Raw genomic sequence first — 10,613 nt, forward strand, 5'->3', positions numbered from 1 at the left:
GGGTCATTGAGGGCCATAGTGTTAGGTTCCTCTAGACTCTTTCTGACCAGTAAACCCAGTCTTTTTTTTACCTTTTAAATTACATAATTTTGAATTTTGCTCCACATTTTCTCCCACTCTACTGAGATCTTCAAATGGGCTCCTTCTCAGGACAGTTGGTTTTAGTAGCCAAGTGTGATTTAGTTCTTCTGGTCTGAGTTGTGGACAGTGATGTTCAAAAGTTCCATTAGTCCATTGAACTAACTGATTCCAACCTTACCATTCTTCTTTCTTCTGCACATGGAGAGACCAGCACCTGCACTTTAGATGGAGGATCATGAGCTTTCAAGATCTCAGACACTACTCACCAAAGTAGGATGTAGAACACTGTCTTTGTGGACTATGTTATACCAATTGACCAAAGTGATCCATGAGACTTTGGTCCTGATCTCCAAGGTGCAGCAACACATTGCTTTAAGATGTTTGATAACATCTAGAAAGTTTTCATCATTTTTTCCTGCTGTGTGTTCCACCACATTCATAGCTATGTTTTCAGGAGAGGTACATACTCATGTAAAATATCCTCTGTCAACCTCTTATGTATTTATTGTTGTTGTTGTTAAGTGCCGTTGAGTCTATTCCAACCCATGGTGACCCTGTATAAGGTTTCCAAGGTGAGATTAAACTACTGACCTTGCAGTTCAAATGGCTTTGCAGTCTGACGCATTAACCCACAGTGCCACACCAGGACTCCTTTGTATTTGTAGCATATATAAATATGTATGTATCCCACTCTTCCTCTGTTACTCATCCAGCCTGTGTATCAATCATTAATCTACATAGAGATATATGCATCTACATATATCACTATTTACCTTTAGAGTTTTTTTTTTTTTTTTTTTTTTTTTTAAGGTAATGAACGTTTAATGTTATCAGTATAGGGTTTCCAAGAAGCAATGGGTGGGTTTGGTAGGTTTGAACTGCCAAATTTGTGGTTAGCTGTCTAGTGTTTAGCCTACAGGATCACAACAAGACTTCATATAAGTGGTAGTAATATTCCCATTTTATAGGCAAGATTTTTTTCTCTTGTTCTTTGAACATGTTATCAGAAGATTTTAGTCCATGAAGATGAACATATGGGTGGTTATAGTGGAGGGTCAACTAAAAAGAGGAAGTCACCCAACAAGATGGATTGACAGAGTGACAGAAATTGTGAGGATGGTACAGGACAGGGCAATATTTCATTCTGCTGTACATAGGGTTGCTGTGCTTCAAAATCAACATAATGGTACCTAACATTAGAAATTTGTTAAGGACACTCAAGAGGTAGTTCCATCTTGGATCACAGTCATTATCTATTGAACAACAAGGAGTTTGGAAAATATTAATGGGGCCAATGTCATAGTTATTGTAAATATTACAACGATTATTCTATGAAGTTTATTAGTGCCATATAAAGGCTAAAATACCAGGGCTCTCTATAAATCTAACACATGTTATTTAAAAAAAACTAAATAAAAAACATATGAAGGGAACCAAGGAAGTGTAAGTATCCTTACTTTAAATGGACTGTCTGGATTAATTACTTTAATAAACAAATTTTGAAAATTAATAGTTATTACTATTATACAAGGAGCTCTGGTAGTTTTGTGGTTATGAACTGGACTGTTAACTTCAAGGTCATCCATTTGAGAGTACCAGCCATTGTGCTCCTTTAAAGATTTGTTGTTGTTGTTGTTTTTATGTGCTATGGAGTCATTACCGACTCATAGCAACTCTATGCAACCCTCACTCCCTCTCTGGGTAGGGTCACACTTTCTGCTCTTCTCCTTGATGGTCCCAGGGACCTGCACTCCTGTTGTAAGGACCGAAACTTTGCTTGACCAAACTTTAGCATGGCTTCAAAAATTATCCAAAAGCACCTAGGCCTCCGCTTATCTATAGCATGACTAAACTCAGCTGCCAGGAAATATACAAGCAAAACATTTCCCCTAAAGGTCATAACAATTAGGTTAGGCCGCCCTAAAACATCATTGGAAATACCCCACACCTGCAAGAAACTGACAAATTGACCTCAGAAACAAATCTGCGTAAAGGTCAGAATACTTACTTTATGCCAAAACCAATCAGCTTAAAGGTTAATATGTTCACCAATTGCAAAATGCTTTTGTACTGTTGCCTAAATCTGCCTAGTATAACCCTATAAAAAGTAATGAAACAAACAGATAGGGGTCGCCTTCATCTCCTAGTTTCAGGAGTCCTTGTGAAGGTTGACCCCAACGCGTTGGCAAATAAACCCCTTGCTTTTGCTTCGAACTCGAGTCCTGTTGATTTTGTTGGGGTCTCCTACCAATGAGGCCCTCTGGGGCCTAACAGTCTCTTCTGATAAGTTGGCTAGGTAGCTATCTTCCAAATTTCTTGTCATAGATGAGTGGATACCTATAGTGTCGCGTTTGTTTGTTGAAAGATTTCAATTCCTGGAACTGTGTTCTTTGTCAATGCCTTAGGGTACAATTTAGGATTTTACCTTTTCGACCCTTGTTTCTTAATCATGTGTTGATTAAAAACATAATAATTTACAATAAATAAGTCATTGGTCTTGCAATATTCTATCATGCATCATTTCTATCAACAAGACCATATTTTCCATCTACTAATGCTTCCACTAAGGAGCTCTGGTAGCATAGTGGTTACGAATCGGGCTGTGAACCGCAAGGTCAGCAGTTCGAAACTACCAGCGGTTCCGCGGGAGAAAGATGAGGCGTTCTGCTCCCGTAAAGATTTACAGCCTCAGAAACCCTGTGCAGGGTCGCTATGAGTCGGAACCAACTCCACGGCACTCAACAACAACAACAACAATGCTTCCACTGGTGTGGTGCTGTGGGCTAATGAGTCAGACTGCAAAGTCATTTGAACTGCAAAATTGGTGGTTCAAGCTCACCAGCTGCTTCTTGGAAACCCTATACAGGGTCGCTATGGGTCGGAATTGACTCTATGCCACTTAACAACAAAAACAATGCTTCTACTTTGTTTCCAAACTTTACATTATAATCACCAGTAATTGTGAATACATTTTGACTGCATGTTTGACCAATTTCAGACTGAAGAAATTGCCCCAATTCTTAATTAAGTTTCATTATAACAGACTTTAGTGGTTGGTTTCTATATTTGAATAATATTGATATTAATTGGTATTCCTTCCAGATAGATCTTGAAATGTTCTTTTTGATGATGAATGAGATGGCATTCTTCCTCAATTGTCATGTCCTGCATAGTAAATCATACACCAGTCAATATCTACTCACCAATGCCTAAGATATCAATCTTTACTTGTACCATTGCATTTCTGACAACTTTCTATTTTCCTACATTCATACTTTGTGACTTCCATGTCCAATTTTTAATGGATATTAAGCTGTTTCTCCTCGTTTTGAGTTGTGCTCCATCAGCAAATGAAATTCATGAAATCTTAATCCATTTGCATCATAACAGTCAACTTTACTTTGAGGAGGCAGCTTTTCCCCAGTTGTATTTGAGTACCTTTCAAACTAAGAGACTTGTCCAGCACTATATAAGACAATGTTATGTTGCTATTAATAAGATTCTCAGTGACTAATGATTCAGAATTTCTCCTTCTTCATAGTCTTTTCTAGTCTGAAATCTCAGTTGTAACCTGTCTACCATGTCGGACCCTGCTGAGGTTGGCTATATTCATGCCATTATGTTCAACTCTACTTTGAAAAGGCATTTCCTCCTCAGTGGTATTTTGAGTGCCTTTCACCTTGTGGCTTTTGTCTTCTGGTGTTATAATTAACAATTTCTGTTGGTATTTATTTATAAGGTTTTCAGTGGTTACATATTCAGAAATATCTCTCCTTCTTCCTAGTCTGTCATAGTCTGGAAGTTCCACTGAAATTTATTCACCAATTGATCCTGATGATATTTATAATACCAGTGATATAGCCCACAGTCACATAGCAACATGAAAGCCACCACAGAGAGACAAACTTGCAGATGAGTTATGACACAAGAATAGTCACGAATCTGTGAAACTCCTTATGCCATGGAACAACCTGGATGTTATAATCTTGAGTGAAATAAATTAATCATACAAAAATATTACATAAGATCACAATTAAAGAAACAAGTTTTCTTATTAAAAGAGATGTTGTTTAATGGCTGCTAATGTAGGAAAGAAGGAAAAAGTGAGTCACTGGCTGGAAGGTTAACTTGGATGAAGAAAAAAACAAAACAAAACAAAAACAGCATTACAAATAAATAAATGATCCTGTGGATCACAATAGATCATGGTGTTGTCATTAGTTAAAACATAACTTAATGACAGTACTCTCAGAAAAAATAAACAAATCTATCCAGCAAGAAGTACAACCACAATTCCCTTTGAAGCAAGGGCGGCAAGACTTTATCACTAGTTTTTTTTTGAAATATTGTCAGTAAAGTGTACTCCCTGGAGAAGGATATTATGCATTGTAAGTTGGAAGGTCAGTGAAAATGAGGAAGATCTTCAAAGAGATAAATTGACACAGTTCCAGAAACAGTGGGTTCCAGCATAACAATGATTGTGAGGATGACACAGGACCAGGCAGTATTTCATTCAGTGTGCATAGGGAAACTCTGTCTGAGAATTAACTCATCAACACCAAAGTTCAAAGGTACTCTGTATAGTGTTTCCAAGGACCACCCGGTGGGTAAGAACAGCCAAGATGGTAGTTACAAATCCAATGCTTAACCTAGAGAATCATACAACAATTCCAGATATATGTGAAATTAAAAAAAAATTCTAAAAATTAAACATTTAAATTTATTGTTTGTAATAGTGACATTCATATGTTTCAAAGTCAAGATTACAAAAGAAGGTATATCCACAGAAGTCTTCATTCTACAAAGTAAATCAAAAGTATTGATACTAGGGCTCTACTTTATACATTCTAAATTTTATTCCAAATAACATGTATTTAAATATGTCTGCAATCAATGGATGGCTGCAGATTAGCTCTCTCAGTAATCTTCACATTCCGTCTCACTGTTGTATTTGTTGTTAAGAGGAGCTGATTTGATTCTGACTCATATTTGTTGTTAAGTGGAGCTGATTTGATTCTGACACTGAAAGGGTTTCTGGAGTCCTGGTGAGGTACTAGAATTAATTCTGTGTGAGACCTTAGAAGAACAATTGGATGAGAAAAAATACTGTTATAATTAAAGACAGGGGACTGACTTCCCTGGAGGAAGAACAGATTTAAATCACAGATGACTTAACAAAATTACTTGCATAGAGGTTTTCTAAGAAATTTAAATGTTTCCATTCCTTAGTAAAAGGATCATATCTTCTTGGGAACATCCAGAACGTAGGACTGAGGAAGAAGGTATATATTCCATATCTTTCTGGCATTACAGACTTTATAATGGAAGCATATTTTATTTAAAAGATTAAATTTTCACATGAATCTGCAAAATTAACACAATCTGTAAAATTTGAAAATTGAGTTCATAGAATATTTTGTCAGAGTATTTTGAAGATTATTTTGTCAAAGAATATATTGCAGTTTAAATGACATAGTACCTCTGATATGCTAAGTAAATGTAAGGAAGTATATAAAACAATCTCTTTGAGTTGATTTGGACTCATAGTAAGCTTAAAGAGCAATAGAACATCTATGCATGTGTTTATGACTGGGATCTTTACAAAATCCAACTGCCATGTCTTTGTTTCATGTGGTGGCTGACTGGTGGATTCAAACTGCTAACCTTCTGGTTAGTATCCAGGTGCTTAACCATTGCATCACCAGAGTCCCTTTATTAAGCAATGTAACATATGCTGGTTTAAGAATTGTCTTCATTCTTCCTGTGACTCTGATGATATACTTATCCCTATTTTCTATCAATTTTGGGACCTTATAGATTACATCTGTGTGTAAACTGTTCTTGTTTAATTAATACTACACAAAATAAAAGCGTATATGTTACTAACTTGGTGCCAGCAATCCATGAAGGGAACAAAGTATTTTCAGAAATAATTGCAGGTAAATGATAGTCTAATTTACTGAAGTAAAATAAAATTTATGAAAAAGATGTATGTGATGATGGCAATTTACATCTTATGCATGAATACTGTGATTATACATTGGAATCCTGGTGTAGTACTATAAAATAAGCACAGGACAGCAAAGTCAGTTTGAACTGCAGGTTGATAGTTCAGACTCAGCAGCCATCCCTTGGAAACCCTACACAGGATCGCTATGAGGGATCAACTTGATGGTACTTAACCACAACATACATTTGATGAGGAATTTATAAGATTAAACTCATTTTGTCCTTATAAAAATGTTGTGTGGGATCAGATAAATTATGTATTTTGTTGGAGATCTTCATCTTTTTTCACTGACCTTCCACTTTTGCAAGCACAATATCCTTTTCCAGTGTCCGATTCCTCTTAATAATATTTCCAAAGTAGGAGAGAAAAGCTTCACCATCCTATCTTCTAAAGAACATACTGATTGTACTTCTTCCAAAATAGGTTTGTATGCACTCCTGGCAATCCATGGCATTTTCAATATTCTTCTACAACACCATAGTTCAACTACATCGATACTTCCTTATTTATTATCAAACTGTCATGTGTATATACGTAGATTGAGAATACCACAGCATAAGTTGTTGTTGTTAAGTGCTGTCAAGTCAGTTCTGACTCATAGCGTCTCTGTACAGGGTTTCTGAGGAGCAGTTGGTGAGCCTGAATTGCCAACCTTGTGGTTCAAACCGACTTTGCAGTCCAGCGCATTAACTCATAGTGCCACAGCAGTCATCAACCTGATATCTTGGATCTTGAATACTTGAATAGGGTCTTTTGCAGCAGATTTGCCTACTGCAATATGCCCTTTGATTTTTGGACTACTGCTTCTGTAAGCATTGGTTATGGATCCAAGCATTGTGCTTTTACTATTTTTCACCAACACCAAAATTCAAATGCATAGATTCTGCTTTGGTCTTCCTTGTTCATTGTCCAACTTTTACATTGCTATGAGGTGTTTGAAAATATCATGACTTGGGTCAAGAACACCTTAGCCCTCAAACTAACATCTTTGCTCTTTATCAGTTTAAAGAGGCCTTTTGTAGCAGATTTCCTATGCAATAGGTCATTTGATTTCTTGACTTCTGCTTCCATGATGGTTGATCATTGATCATTGATCCAAACAAAGTGAAGTCTTTGATAACTACAAATATATAAACTACCATTTATCATGATATTATTTATTGTTAAGATTGTGAGGATTTTTACTTTCTTTGCATTGGGATGAAGTCCCTAATTAACACTATATATATAGTCATTGATATAGTCATTGCTTATCATCAATTAGTATCTCAAGTTTTCATCAGTTTCAGCAAGCAAGGTTGTGTCCTCTGCATATTATAGGTTACTGATAAGTATTCCTTCCATCCTGATGCCTCATTCTTCTTTATATAATCCAGCTTCTTAGATTCTTTGCTTGAATAAATTCAATGAAAGGATACAACTCTGATACACAACTTTCCTGATTTTAGAAAGTATCCACTTGCTCTGTTCCAAGGACTGCCTGTTGGTCTATGTACAGGTTTCTCATGAGTATAATTAAGTGTTCTGGAATACTTATTCTTCACATTGTTATCCATAGTTTGTTATGAACCATATAGTCAACTACCTTTGCATAGTGAATAAAACACAAGTAAATAACTTTCTGGTATTCTATGCTATCAGTCAAAATCAATCTGACATCTGTAATGATAACCCTAGTTCTGAGTTCACCTCTGAACCCAACTTGAATTTTACATAGATCTCTGTCAAAGTAATGGAACGACTATTTTTCAAATTATCTTCATCAAAGTTTTACTGTTATGTGATACTAATATATTGTTCAATGCTTTTCAAATTTCATTGGATCACCTTTCTTAAGAATGGACACACAAATAGATTTCTTCCAATTGATTGGTTAAGTAATTCACTTCCAAATTTCTTTACATATACAAGTAACTCCAGTGCTGCATCAATTTGGTGAAACATTTCAGTTTGTATACTATCAATTCATGGAGCCTTATTTTCACCAATGCATTAAGTGTAGCTTGAACTTCTTCTTTCAATACCATCGGTTCTTGATTATATGTTACCTTTTGAAATGATCAAACATTGACCAGTTCTTTTTGGTACAGTGACTCTGTATTCCTTCCATCTTCTTTTGATGTTTCCAGTGCCATTCAATATTTTGCCTATGGAATCCTTTAATAATACATGTCAAGGTGTGATTTTTTTCTTCAGTATTTTCAGCTAGAGAAATGTTGAAAATGTTCTTCATTTTTGGTTTCCAAATTCCACATCTTTGCACATTTGATTTAAATATTTGACTTTACCTTCTCAACATGTCTTTTGATCTTTTCTATCCAGATCTTTCACTTCCTCATTTCTTCCAGTCTCTATACCTTCTCTGTGCACAAGAGCAAGTGTCAAAGTATGGACATCCACATTTTTAAAAATGTTTTATTGTGATTATGTGATAGTTTATATGGGAGAACATAAGCTTTACATTCATCCTATCATATATCATTACATTGCCTTGGTTACAATCACCTCCATGCATCATCAACCAATCAAATGGTACACACTGAAAGCCTGCCCCCTGGTCATCAGCACACAGCCCCTCTCCCTCTCTGGGTCTAGAGTCCCCAGCCACTCCATCTCTCCAAGATATTGTCTCTGCCTCCATCTCTGGCATCACTGCTTCTCTGGGTAGGGTCCCACACTCCGTTCTTCTCCTTTGATGGCCCCAGGGCCCTCCACTCCTGGACTGCAAAGTCAACCACTCCCCTCTTTTTGTAACCTCACAGTCAGTCCTGATAATAACTATTCACTATTGTACCACATGAGTGCTATCCACATCTCCTTTCATCAGTCCCACCAGACAGTACTACTCAGCGCCGAGTCTACCTTCCTCTGTGCCCTCTGGATCTACGCTCCTTCTTGAAATCTTGTAAGCCTGTCACTTCTTGCCTTTGTACCTCCTCCCCCCATTTTAGGTAGTCATGTCCAAGTTGCCCATTCCTGTCTACCCTGTTTATTGAGGGGGTGGGAATGGTCGTCACTTTAAAGATTTGTTCCCCCTTTTGAGCTACTGCATCCATACGTGTAGGTCAAGTTCATCAAATTGTATCAGATTACTCTTTTTTTCCTCTTCTCTCTTCTTCTAGTTGAGCTCTGATCATCCAGCCATTGAAACAAGGTCAAAGGGGAATTATCTGTAAGTGTGGGTGTTCTTGTGCATAAGCCCTCTTTTATCAGCTGGATGCTTCATTCTCTACTCTAGTCTTCTGTGGCTATGCCACTGACTCTGGGCCCAGGAGTCCCCATGTCTTGCCAAACTTCTGGCCAATCAGGTCTCCACCCAGGTTCACAGGAGTGAACGTAGTTGGACTTAGCTTGCAGCTTCATAGTTGTTTTTCCCTCACTTCCCCTTATTGATGACTAACATAGTCACCAATGAAAGCACATGTCTGCTCATGTATTCCCATTGAGTCTCAGTCTTGGAAGAGGGTTTGCCCTGAGGGTACCCAACCACTTGCTTTGATATCTTCTGGGAAAACAACTTGTTTGTTCTTGTAGTAGTCAGTCAGACTGCCGTTCTTATTTTGTATTTTTCCTGTTGGTCTTTCTTTCAAGAAATATCTTCTATTCTTCTAGCCACTCCAGGCTGGCATTCTTGTCCTTTCTGGTGTAAATTTTCCACCTCAGAAGATTCTGGATGAAGTTCAGGATTCCACCCATGGTTGGACATCCACTTTTGTCTTTTCTTTCTTACCTTTTTAATGCTTTTTAGAATTTGTCATGTATTATGTTTTTTATGTTATCCTACAACCCCTGAATTGCACCTCAATGGAAAGAAAGCAAAAATCTTCATCACTGCACCAATAACTAGCATCATGATAAATGGAGAAAAGATTCAAGATGTCAAAAATTCCATTTTGCTTGGATCCACAATCACCACTCATGAAAACAGTACTCCAGAAATCAAATGATTTGCATTAGGCAAATCGGCCTTGAAAGACCTCTTGAAAGTGTTAAAAAGAAAAGATGTCATTTTGAGGACTAAAATGTGCCTATCCCAAGCCATGGTATTTTCATTCACCTCATATGCATATAAAATCTGAATATTTGAATATAAAGAAAGTAGAAGAACTGGTGCATTTGAATTATGCTATTGAATATTAAAAGTATATTTCAGTTCACTTTCAAATGCCAGAAGAATTTATGAACCAGTTTTGGAAGAATTGCACCCAGAATGCTCCTTAGAAAGTCAGGATGATTAGACATCATTTCTCACACTTCGGACATGCTATCAGCAGGGGCCAGTTCCTAGAGAAGGACATTGTGAAAATAGTGGGTCAACAAAAGGAGGAAGACCCCGATAAAATGAATTGGCAAGTGTTGTGAGGAAGGTACAAAATTGAGCAGTGTTTTGTTCTGTTATGCATACGGTCAGACCTGACTCAATGACATCAGCAGGCATTGCATGAACATCCATATATTTTTATTCTTGACCATACTATTTAGCAATCCATTCCTCATTGCTACAGCATAAATATTAAGTCAT

This window comes from Chrysochloris asiatica, unplaced genomic scaffold (genome assembly GCF_000296735.1).
Source record: "Chrysochloris asiatica unplaced genomic scaffold, ChrAsi1.0 scaffold00441, whole genome shotgun sequence".
NCBI classification, from domain to species: Eukaryota; Metazoa; Chordata; class Mammalia; order Afrosoricida; family Chrysochloridae; genus Chrysochloris; species Chrysochloris asiatica.